This window comes from Colossoma macropomum, unplaced genomic scaffold (genome assembly GCF_904425465.1).
Source record: "Colossoma macropomum unplaced genomic scaffold, Colossoma_macropomum, whole genome shotgun sequence".
NCBI lineage: Eukaryota > Metazoa > Chordata > Actinopteri > Characiformes > Serrasalmidae > Colossoma > Colossoma macropomum.
The window spans coordinates 42,355,083-42,374,777 of NW_023494795.1; the positions used below are offsets into that span (position 1 = coordinate 42,355,083).

The following is a 19,695-nucleotide window of genomic DNA, read 5'->3' on the forward strand; positions in this document are numbered from 1 at the left end:
AAATAGACGTTTATACCCCACCAATTACCATCTCAAATAGACGTTTATACCCCACCAATTATCATCTCAAATAGACGTTTATACCCCACCAATTACCATCTCAAATAGACGTTTATACCCCACCAATTACCATCTCAAATAGACGTTTATACCCCACCAATTATCATCTCAAATAGACGTTTATACCCCACCAATTACCATCTCAAATAGACGTTTATACCCCACCAATTACCATCTCAAATAGACGTTTATACCCTACCAATTACCATCTCAAATAGACGTTTATACCCCACCAATTACCATCTCAAATAGACGTTTATACCCCCAATTACCATCTCAAATAGACGTTTATACCCTACCAATTACCATCTCAAATAGACGTTTATACCCCCAATTACCATCTCAAATAGACGTTTATACCCCACCAATTATCATCTCAAATAGACGTTTATACCCCACCAATTACCATCTCAAATAGACGTTTATACCCCCAATTACCATCTCAAATAGACGTTTATACCCCACCAATTATCATCTCAAATAGACGTTTATACCCCCAATTACCATCTCAAATAGACGTTTATACCCCCAATTATCATCTCAAATAGACGTTTATACCCCACCAATTACCATCTCAAATAGACGTTTATACCCCCAATTACCATCTCAAATAGACGTTTATACCCCCAATTATCATCTCAAATAGACGTTTATACCCCACCAATTACCATCTCAAATAGACATTTATACCCCACCAATTACCATCTCAAATAGACGTTTATACCCCACCAATTACCATCTCAAATAGACGTTTATACCCCACCAATTACCATCTCAAATAGACGTTTATACCCCACCAATTATCATCTCAAATAGACGTTTATACCCCACCAATTACCATCTCAAATAGACGTTTATACCCCACCAATTACCATCTCAAATAGACGTTTATACCCCACCAATTATCATCTCAAATAGACGTTTATACCCCACCAATTACCATCTCAAATAGACGTTTATACCCCACCAATTACCATCTCAAATAGACGTTTATACCCTACCAATTATCATCTCAAATAGACGTTTATACCCCACCAATTACCATCTCAAATAGACGTTTATACCCCACCAATTACCATCTCAAATAGACGTTTATACCCCACCAATTATCATCTCAAATAGACGTTTATACCCCACCAATTATCATCTCAAATAGACGTTTATATTTACAAAATATGTTTTTGAAATCTCTGATAAAATTGGACAAAATTAGCGTATCTAGTTTGTATCATATGGTTTAAATAACAACCAAAAAAAGTGGGGGTTGATTGCCTCTTTTCTTTGAAGGGCGGGGCTTTCCATAATACATTCACTATGTTACGAGCTATCCCTCCAAGAACTCACTGACCCAACAGTCTTCACCAAACACCAACAAACCCAAGTACTGGGTTGGTGAGTCACACCTGTGCGCTGGCCTAATGAAGACCTCTTGGACCCCCATGCAAAAATCACAAATAAACAAAAAAGACATTTGTCATTTGTTTGTTTACTTGCTGTTGCAGTGTTCCTCAGGCCTCCACGTGTTGCAGACCCAAGTGTGACACCCCCCCGCCCCCCTTTTCTGAACTTCCTAAAACCACCTACCAATTCTTATGCCCTGATAAATTCTCTAGAATACTCTCCACCATTCAGCCTGGTTCATTTGGCTTTGTCTGAACTTAATAAAACCACCATCCAATTTTGGGCGTCTTCTTAAAATGTCTAGAATGTTCTTCATCATTCAAAATGGTTCGTTTGGCTTTTGCTGAACTTAATTAAACCAACTACCAATTTTAATTTCTTCTTAAAAGGTCTAGAATGTTCTCCACCATTCAACACAGGTCATTCGGCTTTTTCTGAACTTTTTCCGAACTTAATAAAACTACCTACCAATTTCGGCGTCTTCTTAAAGAGTATAGAATGTTCTACACCATTCAATATGGATCATTTGGCTTTTTCTGTACTTAATTAAACCACCTACCAATTTCGGCATCTTCTTAAAGTGTCTGGAATGTTCTCCACCATTCAACACAGATCATTTGGCTTTTCCTGAACTTAATAAAACTACCTACCAATTTTCTTGTCTTCTTAAAGTGTCTAGAATACTCTCCACCATTCAACCTGGTTCATTTGGCTTTGTCTGAACCACCATCCAATTTTAGTGTCTAGAATTTTCTCTGTGATTCAACCTTGAACATTTGACGTTCTATGATCTTCCTGGAACCAACACCAACTTTGTAATATTGGTGTTAGTCGAAGAACAAACAGATTCAGCTCATGAAGATGAACTCAGAAGCAGTTTCAAAGCAGAAACTCAGTGTTTTCACAGCACCTGCTGGCTGTAATATAATAGTTGAGCTACAGCTGAAGTGTAAAGACACTCTGACAGTGTAAAGCTGTGATTGGAACTTCATCTGCCAGTTGAGTCATGTTCTGTAACGCCTTGACAGCAAGAATGATCTCCAACTGGCTGGCGAAGGCAGCAAAACTGGCCCTGATCCTCGGCCAACGGCTAGAGGACAAAACATCATTTCCCACAGCTTCACTGCAGACAGCTACACTCTTAAAAAAGATGGTTCTCTAAGGGTTCTTCACTAAAGACAGTGGTTCTGTATACAACCATGAAGACTCAAAGAACCATTTGCATGATTGACTGGGTTGTTGCATGGCGAAATTGTTCTTCAGATTGATGGAGAATGTGTTGTGTATGGTTCTATATAGAACCTTTTTGAAACAGGTTCTACATAGCACCAAAACGGGTTCTGCTATTGTTACGGCGTCAAGCTTGTGATAGTAGAAGAATTCTTTTTGGTGCTTAACATGGAACCATATACAGCAAATTATTTATCAATCTAAAGAACCATTTCACCATGCACAGAACCATTTAATCATGCAAATGGTTCTTTGAGTGTTCATGGTTCTATATAGAACCATTAACCTATATTTACCAAACTGTTTATATAACACTGAATGTAGTTACATGAGCTGATGAAACCTGATCTTAGATCAGTCGTCTTACTTTGAAATGCTTGATAAATATGGACCATTGTCTTTACCAAAGAACCCCTGAAGAACCAACTTCTCTAAGAGTGTAGCTGAGAACTCTACAGCCAATTACATGTTGGGCTTACAGCTGCAATAGGGTTCAAATCCCAGCTGTGCCATGTCTTACATGATAGGATAGTGGGAATTCAGTTGGCTGGCAGGACGTTATAGGTGCAATTTACAAGAGAAAAGCTAAAAAAAACAACACTACGTTCTTAAAAACACGGTTCTTCGAAGGCTCTTTAGTAAAGACAATTGTTCTATGTGGATCCATGAACACTCAAAGAACCCCTTGCATGATTAAAGGATACTTTGCATCATGAAAGCGTTCTTCAGATTGATGGAGAACGTGTTGTATATGGTTCTAAATAGCACCAAAAAGGGTTCTTCTTTTGTTATAAGGTCATATGGTAACAATAGCACAACACTTTTGGTGCTATATAGAGTCCTTTTCAAAAAGGTTCTACATATAACCATATACAACACATTCTCCATCAATCTGAAGAACAACTACGCCATGCAAAGGACCATTTAAGGGTTCTTCGAGTGTTCATGGTCCTGTACACGACCGTTTTCTTTACTACAGAACCCTCAAAAAAACATCTTTTTAAAAAGTGTAGTGTGGGGAAAATATTACAGATTCTAATCAACTATAATCTAATCAACTAATCAAATATAATGACATTCAATAATTGATGTGCTCATTTTTGACCAGTTATTGTTGTGAACACCACACACCGCACACCACACACTACACACCACACACCACACACCGCACACCACACACCGCACACCACACACCACACACCACACACTACACACCACACACCACACACCACACACTACACACTACACACCACACACTACACACCACACACTACACACCACACACCACACACCACACAGTACACACCACACACCACACAACACACACTACACACCACACACTACACACCACACACCACACACCACACAGTACACACCACACACCACACAACACACACTACACACTACACACCACACACCACACACTACACACCACACACCACACACTACACACCACACACCACACACTACATACCACACACTACACACCACACACTACACACCACACACTACACACCACACACCACACACTACACACCACACACCGTTGCTAATATAATCCCATAAGAACACAGCGTTATTGTAGAGGTGCTTTATTCCTCACTCTTTGATTGAATGTTGGCATTTACGGCTCAAACTAAAGGCCTCAAACTGAAAGTCACGGTTTGCCGCTGGCAGAAGTTGATTTGATGTGTTTTTAAGGTCTGGATTGATGTAAAATGTTGCTTTTGTCAATCTAGCCTGTTTATTTTACTTAGCATTGTTTCATTCAAAGCAGAGGAGCTATTTTTTGCATCTGGAAATATCCAGAGAATTTTTATTTTGTCCAAAAAATGACAAAACTCTTTTTACTTTAGTTGAGTTTTGTTTTAATGTATTCGGGTCAGTGTTTTTAGCGTGCCGTAGCTGCGGGGCAGAGAGAGAGGAGACGCTGGCTTTTCGCAGAGGAGGAGGAGAAGAAAAGAAGAGAGAGGATCAGGTAGGGAGAAGGGCACGCAAATAAAAGAGAGAGAAAAAAAGAAGGGAAGTAAAAGGAGAAAAGAGAAAGTTTTCCCATGATCCTCCCTTTCTCCCTGTCTATTCAGTGGAGGAACACCTCAGGGTCCCTCAGCAGACTCAGAGGTGATGGAGTTACAACCAGCGTACCGGGGGGTGGGGGGTGGAGGGGTGTGGGGGGGCACTGGCAGGTATCCCTTAGCCGAGAGGCTGCTGAGGGCCACGGTGACGTTCCAGAGTGAGGAAAGAAAAGAGGAAGAAAGGGAAATGAAAGAAAAGCCGACATCTTCACACAAAACAAGAGCGCCGACTTCAGAGCAGAGAGAACAGCTACGAGTGTGACATCATCCACCTCTCTCTCCCTCCGTCTCAGCCTCTCTCTCTCTCTCTCTTTTTCTTTTCTTTTCTTGTTTACTCTTCCACCCTTGCTTTTTCTGTTTCTCTCTCCTTCATGTCTTATTTTCTTTCCTCTCTCTCTCTCTCGATTTCTCACTCTTTCTCTCTTTTCTCTCTCTTCCTTTCACTTTTTCTTTTAATCTCTTTCTTTCTCTTTATTTCTCACAGTTTTTCTCTTTCTCTCTCTTCTTACTCTCTCACTCACTATTTTCTTACTCATTCTTTTCTCTTTCTCGTCTCTCATTTTGTTTTTCACCTCTTTCTCTCTCTTTATCTGTGTCTCTCTCTCAATTCCTTAATTTCTCTTTATCTCTCTATCTCTTTCTCACTATTTTTCTTTCTCTATCTTTCTCTTTTTCTTATTTTTCTCATGCTCTCTGTCTCATTCTCTCTCTCTCTTTTCTGTCTCGCTCTTTTTCTATTACTTTCTCTCTGTCTCTTCTTTTTCTTTCTGTTTCTCTATTTGTCTTACTCTCGTTTTCTTTCTCTCTGACTTTCTCAGCCTCTTTCTTGTTTTTCTCATACTCTCTGTCTCACTCTCTTTTCTTATACTTTCTCTGTCTCTTTCTCTCTCTCTCTCTCTCTCTCTCCCCATCACTCTCTTTTTCTTATACTTTATTTCTCCCTCTTTCTGTCTCACTCTCTCACTCTCACTCTCTTTTTCTTATACTTAATCTCTGTCTCTTTCTCCTCCCCTTCTTTTATCTATCTCTCTCTCTCTCTTGCTCTTACTCTATGTCTCTTTCTCTCTTTGTATTTCTCTCTCTCTCTCTCTCTCTCTCCTCTACATCAGATAAGAGTGTTAAGTTTCACTCTTTCAAAGCAAACCGTATCAATTCCATGCACATCCCTGCAGCTAAAGCATAGTCTACTCTCTCTCTCTGCTCTCTCTCTCTCTCTCTCTCTCTCTCTCTCTCTCTCTAGCTTTATGCTAATGCACTTCAGTCCATGTTTATAGATAACAGAGTCAGAAACCACATCATTAATCTATTAACGATTAATCAACACCTCCACTCGCTTTGAGGCTGATGATGTAGGTGTGCCGTTAGCACCATGCTAATTGGCAGCTTAGCTATAAACTTGTATTACTTGTTGGCAACATTAGCCTCTTAGCTGCAGTGCTAGTCTTGCTCTCTCTCTCTCTCTCTCTCTCTCTCTCTCTCTCTCTCTCTCCCTCTTTTCTGTCTGTCTTGCTCTCACATTCTTTTTCTCTTAAACTCTCTTTCTATATCTCTTTCTATTTCTCTTTCACTTTTCTTTTTCTCTTTCTCTCTCCCTCTGTCTCATTTTCTTCTCCCTCTCTTTCTGTCAATTTCTAACACTCTCTTTTTCTCATTTTTTTCATTCTCTCTGTCTCACTCTTCTCTTTTTTATTTACACCCTCTCTCTCTTGTTTTCTGTCTTTCACTCCCTCTTTTTCTCTTTCTTTCTTTTTCTGTCCCATTTATTTTTTTTCTCTCTCTTGCTCTCTCTCTGTCTGTTTCTCTCAGTTTCTTAATCTCTCTCTATCTCTGTCTCACTTATCATCTCGTGTATTCTTCTTTCTCTCATTCTTTGTCTGTTTTCTTGTTTTTCTCATACTCTCCGCCTCGTTCTTCCTCTCTCTTCTGTCTCTCTCGCTCTTTTGGTGTACGTGTTAGCATTAGCCGTAGCAGCAGATGCTCCGTGTGAAGTAACAGAAGTGAGATATTGTGTATTTTCTGTCCTGCTGCTGCAGGAACAGCTGATAAAACCATCTGAGTGCTTTTTTAATTGGACAGTTATACACTGTGACAGCTCACCAGATGCATTTATCAGACCTTCTCTCCACTTTTCAGAACCGTTTCTCCAAAACCGGTTAGAATAAATCTCTTTTTTACAGGTGCGACTGCAAAACCTCGCCGGTAACAGCACTTATCATCAAACAAACTGCTCAACAGATGTGTTTTTCTAGCAAAGATGTGTCGGAAAAATGAGCTTGAAAATCTTCAAAGTCTGAATAAAAACTAATTAGTCAAAAGTTTGATTTCATTGTAAATGTTCTACTCATGATTATTTCATCTTAAACTTTCTGCTCAGGTTTGTTCTGGTGCTGGAAAACGTCTACAGCTCTGAAAATCCTTTTATTATATTTTAGTTTAATTTAAAGTCGCTTCAGGGAGGATTATTGTTCACGATTCGAGCTCTTTATAAATGATTTGTGACTCGCTCGATGACGTCATCATGAAACCAGCTTGTAACAGTGGAGAAAAAGATCAATCTAAAAGAAAATAAAAGAACCTTTAAGGACCAAAGAACCCTTTAATCAATCAAGGGGGTTCCTTGAGTGTTCATGAATCTACATAGAACCATTTTATTTACTAAAAAGTGTCTACCTGGTACTTGCACTTTCCTATTAAAATATGCACCATTACAGTGAAAGTTAGTGTAAATATGTCATCTCAAATAAGGACCAAATTTTTCTTACTATCCTTTTTCTGTAACCATCATATTACCCCAAATAATTACCTAGAACTTTGCAGTTACCTCACACTTCCCTAGTTACTTATGAGAGCATAAACATCCTGCATAAAATGGTCCTTGATTTATTTTTTCGGACCTGATTATTAAATTCAAAAACACTAAAACAATCAAAAACGTTGTTCAGGGGTCATTTTGGAGTATGTTGCCTTGAGGCAACATTGTGCGACAATGGGAAGAAATGATACAGAGCTGTGTTCCCTGAAGTGGTGAGACCTGCCTGGTGACTGGCTAAATCCATTCCTCCGTTGCACAATGTTGCTTCTAGGCAACAAACATGTTTCTGCAAATTCTCATAACAAAAAAATTGATACTGAATGTTAAAAAAGAGGTTTAAAGGTGCCCAATTAGACGACCAGAAACATGCTTTTATTGACTGACTCAAACTCTTCGCTCTATTGTTAATCCCTGTCTTTGTCGTTAAATATGTGTAATGTTATTGTAAAGTGAGGAAAATGAGTTTGTTGCCCTGAGGCAACATCGTGCATTAGAGGGTTAAAGGGAAACCAATGTCAAAATTTGTCAGAATTTCTGCATAAGTAAGTGTTTAAGATGTAAACAGAGTACCAGTGGAGAAAAAGAGATTTTTTGGGGGGGTAATTGGTAAAGACGATGGATCTATGCAGAGCCATGAACACTCAAAGAACCCTCTGGATGCTTAAATGGTTCTTTGCATGGTGAGATGGTTCTTTAGATTGATGGAGAATGTGTTGTATGTTTCTATATAGCACCAAAACGGGTTCTGTTTTTGTTTTGATGTGAAGCTTGTAACAATAACAGAACCCTTTTTGGTGCTATGCAGAACCATATACATGACATTCTCCATCAATCTGAAGAACCATTTCTCCATGTAAGAAGCCAAATGACTCGAAAATGATAGTCAGAAGTTTCATTTCATTGTAAATGTTCTACTCATGATAATTCCATCGTAAACTTTCTGCTCAGGTTTGTTCTGGTGCTGGAAAACGTCTGGAGCTCTGAAACTTCTCTCATTATCGTTTAGTTTCATTTAGAATCACATCAGGGAAGATTATTTTTCACAATTCGAGCTCTTTATAAGTGACTCACTCCATGACCTCACCATGGAACCAGCCTGTAACAGTGGAGAAAAAGATAAATAAGGGAAATAAGAGGAGGTTTTTTTTGGTGAGAAATTGGGCCTAATTAAAATAGTAGGAATTAGCGGCTCGTTTCTACCTGACCTGTAATTTCTGCCTTTTTCTCTGCAGCTTCTTAGCAGCTTCTATTAAATATGGCTAAAAATATAACAGCAGCGATGATAGTAATGATTTGTAGTACACTCTAAGCAAAAAGGGTTCTATACAGTACCAAAAAAAGGGTTCATTGGCTTGTAACAAAACTTTTCAGGTGCTGCATAGAACCCTTTTCAAAAATGTTCTATATAGAGCACATTCTAAATCAATCTGAAGAACCCTTTCACAATGCAAAGAACCCTTTAATCATGCAAAGGGTTCTTTGAGTGTTCATGGATCTATATAGAACCATTTTATTTACTAAAGAACCATTGAAGAACCATCTCTTTTTTCAACCCTTTACATGCTTAAATAGTTCTTTGCATGGTGAGATGGTTCTTCAGATTGTTGGGGAATGTGTTGCTTGGTACTACTTAGCACCAAAACAGGTCCTGCTATTGTTTTGATGCCAAGCTTGTAACAATAGAAGAACCCTTCTTGGTGTTATAAAACCATGAACGCTCAAAGAACCCTTTGCATTCCTAAATGGTTCTTTGCATTGTTCTTTCCGACTGATGGAGAATGTGTTGTATGGTTCTATTTAGCACCAAAACTGGTTCTGTCATTGTTTTGATCTCGAGCTGGTAACAATAACAGAACCCTTTCTGGTTTTCTATAGAACCATTTCTCCTTGCAAGGAACCAAATGGTTCTATATAGAACCCATGGTTCTGAATGTGCTTAAATGGTTCTTTGCGTGGTGAAGTGGTTCTTCAAATTGATGGAGAATGTGGTGTATATGGTTCCATATAGAACCAAAAAAAGGGTTCTTCTATTGTTGTGATGTCAAGCTTGTAACAATATATAGAACCATAAAACATGTTCTTCATCAATCTGAAGAACCATTTCACCATGCAAAGAACTATTTAAACTTGACTGGAGAAAATGGGGAACAATGATCATAAATCAATAAACAATTACAAAGAAACTGCAAGCCAAGATCACAGTTCATAAGGCTACATGACACCTACATAAGACTGTCATGACAACTGACATAACCCTACATAAATGTTTATTAATGCTTATTCCAATAGGCGTCATTCGCTATAAAGGCTACATTTGCCAATTTTGATCAAAGTCAGCTAAAGCAGCCTTTATAGCGAATGATGCCTATTATAATAAGAGTTTATAAACATTTATGTAGGGTTGGGTCAGGTGTCATGATAAACTTATGTAGGTGTCATGTAGCCTTATGAACTGTGCACTACAGTAGAGTGTTACAGTAATCTTTAATAGACTTTATGACACTATATGACAAACTGTTATCTATAAACATGCAATAACACACCGGTACTTCTGGTACTTGTTCCCTTCATTCACCCCTGGTTCCGATATAGTTCTGTCCAGTTTTATAGCACAGCACTACTACAGTGGGTGATATTATGTAAATGTGGGTTAGTCTGAGGAACTATCACTGTAATGTGCCTCTGTCATGTACAGAAACGTGTGAGTCTGATGGTTAAGCTAAATGGAGCCTGTGGCGCTGTGGCCACAGTGCGGTCCTCACACTGCGGCCAGAAAGGCTCCACAGAGCCCAGTGAAGTCTGAGCCCTGCGGTAATGATTTATATTCAGGGCAGGGGTCTGCCAGGGCTAATGACCCCGCACTGCTGCCCACCACACGCAACAGCAACGGCACACGCACGTTTAATGAGTCTCTGTGTATATGTGTGTGTGTGTGTGTGTGTGTGTGTGTGTGTGTGTGTGTGTGTGTGTGTGTGTGTATGTACTTATTCAAATTTCCACCCGAGTGTCAAGCCGAGGATAACGAGGGGAGCTGATGTCATGGAGCATAACGCAACATTACTTTACATCACACACACACACACGTATATATATATATCGTTGCCATCAGAACAAAACCATCTCCAATTTTGTCATTTTTCAGTTTTTGACATTGTTTGAAAATGCCTGTTGTTCTTTACACTGTGTGTTAATTTCATGATGAATGGACCAAAAGAAACAGCCGAAAATTACTTGGAAAATATTCTGGTTCCATTGACTTACATTAAAAGTAAAGTAAGTTTTTTCCTTCTCCTGTAAAGTTACCATTTTGGAGATTTTGATTGAGGTTTTGATCCGACAACAGTGATATATATACACACACATACACACACATGCACATATGTATGTGTGCCCTGATATGGGATAATATATATATATATATATATATATATAAATATATATATACATGCCATTTTTATAGTATTACTGGTATCCCAGGTGGTTGCTATTGTGTTGTTATGGTCTTCCTATGTCATCCAGGGCGGTTGCTAAGGTGTTTCTTGGCCATTGTTGTGGAATGCCCGGTGGTTGCTGAGGTATTGCTAGGCTGTTGCTGTGGTATCCAGGGTGTTTGCCAAGGTGTTGCTAGGACATTATGTCATCCCAGGTGGTTGCTAAGGTGCTACCATGTCATTGCTGTGGTATCCTCAGGTTGCCAAGGTGTCCCAAGGCCATTGGTATAGTATCCTAGGTGGTTGCCAAGGTGTTACTAGGCTGTGGCTATTGTATCCAAGGTGATTGGCAAGGTGTTGCTGGGTTGTTATGTTATCCAAAGTGATGGATGACTGTTGCTATTCCATTGCTATGGCATCCCAGGTGGTTGTTAAAGTGTTGCTAGTCCATTGCTGTGTTATCTTAGGTGATTGCCAAGGTGTTACTTGGCTTTTGATACGCTATCTCTGGTGGTTGCTAAGGTGTTGCTATGCTGTTGTCATGCAACCTTAGGTCATTGCGAAGGAGTCGCTAAGCCGTTGTTGTGGTATCCCAGGTTGTTACTAAGGTGTTACTTGGCTGTTACTACGCTGTCCCTGGGGGTTGCTAATGTGTTGCTATGCTGTTGCTATGCTGTCACATGTGGTTGTGAAGGAATCGCTAGGCCATTGCTATGGTATCCCAGGTATTACTAGGTCGTTGTTATCATCTCTGGTGATTCTATGGGTGTGTGTGTTCTTGATGGATGGATAAGCATGAAGTTAGTGTGTTGTTGTGTAATAATAACCGTGTTATTACTGTGTGTGTGTATGAACGTGTGGGTAAATAGTGTGTAAACTGTGTAAAATGAAATGTTGAACGATCGCCGTACTAAACCGTACGTCCAGTTGGTCCCAAAAACACAAGCAATAATCTCAGATATACTCTACACAATTGTGCAGAGTTTGGTGGATGTAGCTTTAAAGCTGAAGGAGGAGTAGCGTCACCATGACAACGCTGTACCACACACACACTGTATTGTAATTGTTTGACAGCCTTAATTATTATGTAATTATATTTAAATAGTAAAGCAAACTGACAAAAAAAGCTCTAGACTTTAAGGGTTAATGAGCTCAGAGTCCACAGATACACTAAAGTGTGGATGTAACAGGATGGCAGGCGCTTATCGTCACGGTGACGGGCTGTCAGGGTGTGAGTGATGGGGAGATGGTGGAGGCTTGCAACACACACATACACACATACACACACACACACACACACACACACACACACACAGGGATTTATTAACACTTTAGATTATCAACACACTGTCTCTCTCTCTCTCTCTCTCTCTCTCTCTCTCTCTCTCCAGGTAACTGAATGACTTTAAGCTGAAATTACTGAGCGTTTTCTCTGTCGTGTTTCTGTGTCCGTTAACAGACTCTGTCATTGTGTGCTTCATTATCTAAGTCTGCGCTGCTTTGGCTCAGAGTTTCTCTCTTATTTCTTTCATTGCAGAACTGTGCTGGACTGACAGGCCAGAAATTAACGTGATCTAATTTACCCAATTTCCTCCTCTCACCGCAAAAGCAGTCAATCAGCGTTCAGTATCTCTAATAGTCTTGATTCTGTGGTTTCTGACACTGTATGACGCACTGTCACCTATAAACATGGACTAAAGTTTAGGTCTTACATTCTGTTACAGGAACTTCAATAAGCCTGTTCTAGAGAAACTTAGAGTCAGAACTGTTCACAGTGGTGGTGATAGGAACCAGACGTGCACCTCTAAAAGCTCCCTCACAGAAAGTTACTACAGGAAATGGTTATGAATTCACTGCCTGATGACTGAGACACTGTTTTATGATAGTTTTGAGAAGATTTTGGCCTTAAACTCCATTCATGGTGGAGGGATATATAATATGCAGGGTGCTGTGAGGCAAAATAGTCCCCAAAGAAAACTTATTATTTCAGATTTTCCACTATTTTCCATCATCAACATTCCATATAAACTCAGAAGTGGTGGTTTTGGACAGTAAATAAAATGTCTATATTAGTGTTGTAGTCATGGCAACCCCTGGTTCCTATCACCACCACTGTAAAGAATTCATTTTAATCTCACACACTTGATTATACAGAAAGTTCAGAGAAATAAAACAAAAAATAAAACACATTTTTTTAAACACGTTTTGGTGGTATATAGAATTATTTTCAAGAAAGTTCTATAAAAAAACGTTTACAGCACATTGTTCAGTCTGAAAAACCCTTTCATGATGCAAAGAACCCTTTAATCATGCAAAAGGTTCTAAATTGGGTATTCATGGTATTTCATAGAACCATTTTCTTTAAAAAGAACCCTAGAAGAACCCTTGAAGAGTGTGCATGGTTCTGTATTAAATTTTTTGAAAAGGTAAACTGTAGCAAAAAGGGTTGGTTCTTTGTACCATAAAAGGGTTCTTTGAATTGATCAAAAATGAGCATGAATGTGCAATAGACAGTTCTATATAGAACCTTTTTGAAAAGGGCTCTATAAACCATTCAAAGGGGTTCTTCTGTTGTTACAAGCTTGACACTGTAACAGTAGAAAAACACGTTTGGGTGCTACATAGAACTATTTTCAAAAAGGTCCTATATAGAACCGTCTACAGCACACTCCCCATAAGTCTGAAGATCGCTTTCATGATGCAAAGAACCCTTTGATCATGCGAAGGGTTCTTTGAGTGTTCATGGTTCTATATGGAACCATTATATTTACTGAAGAACCCTTGAAGAATCACTTTTTTTAAGTGAACATAAACACTAGGAGGAGCCCGCTAATCTCAAAATGTATATCCAGGGGGCGCCATTTCTGTGTTAGTGTGTTAGGTAATATGGGACACAGGTCGTAGGCCCTGGATAACGAAGTGATTATTTTAATATATTTAATTATTTTGTACATTTATGACTCATCAGCTAGAACCAGAATAAACAGCCCTGAATAAAACAGACAGGAACACAAACATCAGACAGCGTTTTACTGCCCAGCCAGACGTCCTCAGGAACTCGGTCACTCTGGAGAGGACAGGTTCCCTGTCCAGGTTACTTAGAAGGTGCTGGGACGCTGTCCTGATTGGTTCCAGCCCAGTGTAACCCCTGCCCAGCTCCAGATTAGACTGTCACAGCGTGATAAAGTGATATTTAACCCTGGATACTGACCTGAGATCAGCCTTCAATTTGCCACTTAATGACTGAGTTAAGAAGGTCAGCTGGGGTCACTGATTTCTACAGGGACTGACCTCACGGTCCGAAAGCATCTTTCAGAGAACGACCAACAGATAGAAGAACAGGATTCCTCTCTCTCTCTCTCTCTCTCTCCCTCAATTCTCTCTCTCTCTCTCTCTCTCTGTTTTTCTCCCATCTCTGATTCTCTTATTCTTTTTCTTTACTCTCTCTTCCCTCTAATTCTCCTTCTTTCTCTTTCTCTCTGTATTTCTATCTTTTGATCTCTCTCTCTCCTCTAATTCTGCTTCTCTCTCTCTCTGTCTCTCTCTTTTTCTCCCACCTCTGATTCTCTTTCTCTTTTTCTTTACTCTCTCTCTCTTCTCTAATTCTGCTTCTTTCTCTTTCTCTCTCTCTAACTCTCTCTCTATCTCTCTCACTCTTCCCTCTAATTCTGCTTCTCTCTCTCCCTCTCTCTCTCTCTCTAGTTCTCTCTCTTTTCTCGCCTCCAATTCTCTCTTCGGTCTAATTCTCTCTCTCTATCTCTCTATGTATCTATCTCTCTATCTATCTATCTATCTATCTATCTATCTATCTATCTATCTATCTATCTATCTATCTATCTATCTCTCTCTCTCTTCCCTCTAATTCCCTTTCTCTCTCTTTCTTTCTGTCTCTTTCTCATTGCTCATTAGCCACGCCCACACAGTTCACAGATAGGTCTGATCAGAGGTTTTTAAGCCCTGTTTTATCATATTTTTCATTCAAGCTTTGCTGGATGTTTAATGTAACGCTCAAGTTCAGTATCATACAAACATTTTTAATATTTTACTCTGGGACATTAATAAAGATTTTGTTTCCAGGCTGTTTGTGAACTCTTCCTAGAGGCTAGTTTCTCGGTTCTCAGTTCAGTCGTCCACACCAGCACAGCCAGCTGTGTTGCTCAAAGTCAGGAAACTGACAGGCCTTTTGAATGATGTTACCTGTTTACTAATTAGCTGCTTATTTCTAAACAAGTACTCAAAGGTCTGCTGGGTTTCCAGCTGGTATAGTGTTTATATGTGTTTGGGCTTTAGAGAGTAACTCAGAAGTAAAGTAACGAGTAGTGATGTTACCTTTTCCAGGCAGTAGTGAGTGAAGGAAGCCCAGTACAGTTTAAGAGACGTAATTAGACATTAATAATGGATTATTAGTGTTTTGAGTAACTACCCCAACACTTCTTGTCACTCACTGAAAAACGACCCTGGATGAACAAACACGTTCACATCTGGTTCATCAAATAAACCCACTGTTCTGACTCCAGCAGGCCACACAGGACAAGACCATAACCAAATATGTTTACACTAACCCTGCGGCTTATTTCACTAGCCTGCCCCGTCTGCTTCCTCTGGGGCTCTCACGGCAAGGAGAGTGGGAGGAACGACAAAAAAGAGAAGAAAAAGAGAGGAAAGAAGAGCCCTCTTAGTTCTGTCTCAGGAAACCGGGCCTCTACATGAAAAAGCATGGCATTCCAGAAAGCGCTGGGGAGCGAGGTGGAAGACGGGACTGTGGAGAGTTTTGGAAGAGAAGCTCACAGCTGGATGAGCGTTTAAAGAGCCCACAACATCGGGAAACTTAGTTCTTCACCTTTTTATAACAATGCATTTCAAAATGTACCCAGTCCATATAGTCTGTAAATAATTGGGAGATACTAAATGCACCCACTGTGTGTGCATACCCATGATGCATGGCACAAACAATCAGAGTCGAGTTGATCCATGTCAAACGAAGCATCAGTTGAGTGGGTCAGTTGTTCAGATGGAGCTGTAGTTAATGAACTGGCTAACTTAGCATGTTGTGAGATTTTGGGGTGACCTTATTTTGCAGTGTTATTAAGTTCAAGTTTACATTTAGTTGACTTTTGCAGACAGTCGTTGTCTGAAATATTAATAAAGTTCAAAAGGAACTGTATATCACTGCTGTTGGAAGAAAACCTCATATCTCCATTTTTGGTGTTTTTCAGTTTTTGACATAATTTGAAAATGCCTGTTGCTCTTTACATTGTCTGTAAATTTCATGATGATTGGACTAAAAGAAACGGCCCAAAATGACTTGGAGAAAATTCTGGTTCCATTGACTTACATTGAAAGTAAAGTCAGTTTTTTCCTTCTCCTGTAAAGTTACCATTTTGGAGATATGAGGTTTTCCTCCGAGAACAGCGATATGTGTTCTATGCTAAGCTCACTGCAAAAAATGGTGTCTTGTCAAGTAAAATTATCTTAAATATAGTGAAGAAATCTAACATTTCTCCTGTTGAGATTGTTCTAGGCTTAATTTAAGATTATTTTAGACATTTCTATTTGTTTTAGATCATTTTATTGAGTAAAATTATCTCACTAAACTGGCAGATAATGTTGCTTGTTTTAAGAAATTAACTTGAAACCAGCAAAATTATCTGCCAGTACAGTGAGATAGTTTTACTCAATAAAATGACCTAAAACAAGTAAATAATGTCTTGAAATTAGCTAGATAATCTTATAATAGCAGGGGAAATATTAGATATATCGACTAGATTTAAGATCATTTCACTTGATAAGACATTGTTTTTTGCAGTGCAAACCTGGCTACTTGCTAATTGTAACTTCATGCTACGCAGCTAGCCACTGAGCCAAAGTTATGGACAGTGTTTCTTATTTGTTATCTCACTTTACAGTGAGAAAATTTGCTGAATGAACCAATTAAGACTAATTAGCTGCTCAATGGTAACACTGAAGAGTTTAAAGGTAAGACAGAAAGGCATCTTAGTAGTTAAATTTGATATACAACCCCTGTTTCCAAAAAAACGTTGGGAAGCTGTGCAAAATGTAAACAAATATAAAATTGCAATGTTCAGCAAATCATGTAAACATGATATTTAATTGATATTAGTCTTTTTACTATTTTGAAACATTTAAACTGGGAAATTGTTGTTGAATTGAAATGTTTTTTAGACACTGTGTTGCATCACCTCTTCATTAAAAAAAAAAATGTTTTTTAACAAGTACAAGAAGTATCCATGAGCAGTGAGTATGTGTATATGTCAGTGTATTATGGACATGCAGGCCCAGCGGGTGTGTTTAGTATCTTCCTATAGAAACTGAACCAAAAGCAGCCTGTTCTGAATAATTCATCATGGTTGTGATGTCACAACCATGAACACGTTCACATATTCAGCCTACAGTAGTTCAGCCCCGCCCATTCACATTTAAAACTGGACTGCTTTTTTGATCTAGGCAGAATAGAGAACAGCCAATCAGAACAGAGCTCATTTACATACATCAGTCTCAAAGGCACAGTAACCAAAACAGCCTGTTTTATCTGATGGGATAAAGAGAAGTTGGATCATTCTTGTAGAAATTAATCATAATGGTTTTTGTTAGATAAACTCACACAAAGGTCTTAAGTGAAGCTCAGCAGATAAAAATAAAAGGCAAGGCGAGGAAAAATTTTAGGCGCTTTAAGCCTACCTACTTTCGCTAATGGCTTTCGCATTCCTCTACTGCTCTACAAAGCATCGTTAACTCAGTATCAGCTGATAAACTATGAGTTTATGGTGCAAACAGGAATCACTGGCTTTCAAAGTCTTTTAAAAGGCTTTAAAAATCAATCCCTGCAAAACTGCACCACCAAATCCTGTTCTCCATACGTTTCCATGAGAAAACGTACCAGTTGGCCTGAGGGTGGCGCTCTTTAAGAAGCTCCTGATTGGGCCTTTGGAGACCTGGCTCACAGAGTAAGGTCAGCTAAAGGTGAGCCGGACTGAGTCACTAATCACTTCCACATTAGATCAGTGGAAAGCTGCCACTGATTAAGCAGATATGTGCAACACACGCAGGTTTGTGTTAGTATACTTATAGGGACTTAACGTTGATTCTTAGGAATGTCCTGATCTGGTTCTTCTGATCCAAATGAACAAAACACCACACTATGTAGCTGAACCTTGCATGTGGTGCCAAAACGCCACCTCCCCCACAGGTGAGAGAAGCATTTGGGTGACTATTGACTACTAGTGTGTTATGCTCCACTCTGTTTTTGAGTCATCACCACTCGCTCCAGTCTGTGCTCCATTCGATGCTCCAGTCCATGGTCCAGTCCGTGCTCCAGTCTGTGCTCCATTCGATGCTCCAGTCTGTGCTCCAGTCCATGTCTGGTCATGACGTCATCAGGTGGGAAGAACAAACGAGGCCTCATCAGCTCCACAAACAGCTCTTTCTCACTTGTTTCTTGTTTGATTATTCTTTGACTGCTTTGAGGCTTCTTTATGTTGACCTCGATTTAACCCATTCAAACCTGGTAGCTTGATGTATATTTTATATACAGATTCCATTTTTGTTTATTTTGTAAACAGCTTCGCCATTTTGTTTGGACTTTAGGTTTTAAGATTAAGTGACCCTTATTAGTCCCACAACAGGGAAATTTCACCTTCACATTTAACCCATCTGTGCAGTGAAACACCACATACACACTAGTGAACACATACACTAGGGGGCAGTGAGCATACTTGCCCGGAGTGGTGGGCAGCCCTATCCATGGTGCCCGGGGAGCAGTTGGGGGTTAGGTGTCTTGCTCAAGGGCACTTCAGTCACGTACTGTCGGCTCAGGGAATCGAACCGGCGACCTTCCGGACACAAGGCTGGTTCCCTAACCTCCAGCCCACGACTGCCCCAAGTCATGGGCCGGAGGTCAGTTTTGTTTTGGTTAAGGCTGGTTAGTATCTATGTTGGAGTTGGTGTGAGTTCTGTCTGTTGTTTTGGCCCACAGTCTAACTGGTGACTGCACGGAACAGTCAAACCACTTGTCATGCCTCCCGCCGGCTTAGCAGGGACCAACACTCCTCACTCCATTCAGAACTCCAACTCCCAGAATCCTCTAGGGGAGAACATGACCGCAGACTCTGAACTATCCACCTTTCCGTGCTCCCTGTTCACCTGATGATTGATTGTTGACACCTGTTCTAGTGCCTTTATAACCTGTTGTTGTCTGTGTTACCGAGCCGTTATTTCTGTGTTCGACTTCCCAGTTTTGTTTTCTTGCTGAGGCCTTTTTGACTCTGTTTTCTCTTTCGTGTAGCGATCTTTAGCTCGTATTCTCTCCTTCTGATTTACGATTCTGGATTAGCCTTTACTGAACATTTTAACCACAGCCTGACTCTTTCAAAGCAGCTAAAACACTACACATACATTCATGAAGCATATGTTTCTCACCACACCATTCTTTTATGGCCTGACCATAGATTGGGTCATAACAAGTGACATTAGTAATGTTAGCTTTGAAGCTCTGGTGCTCAACTAAAGAAGGAAAATTTGGACACCACTCATGTCTTGGCTTAACTTAACTATAAAAGGATGAAGGAAACACAATTCCTGAAGGAATGTGTTGTCTTCCTCTAGATGAGACTCCACACATGTCCACCAGCCCTGTCTGTTCCCACTGTTCTCAATCAGGGAAAATAAC

The 19,695-nt window shown here is 39.7% G+C and overlaps 1 protein-coding gene across 1 annotated transcript in view; it reads right to left on the reverse strand.

The window, feature by feature from the left end:
- The window catches only part of lama2 (laminin, alpha 2), a 253,651-nt gene that overhangs the window by 169,735 nt on the left and 64,221 nt on the right, over positions 1-19,695 (reverse strand). The window lies entirely within an intron of this gene.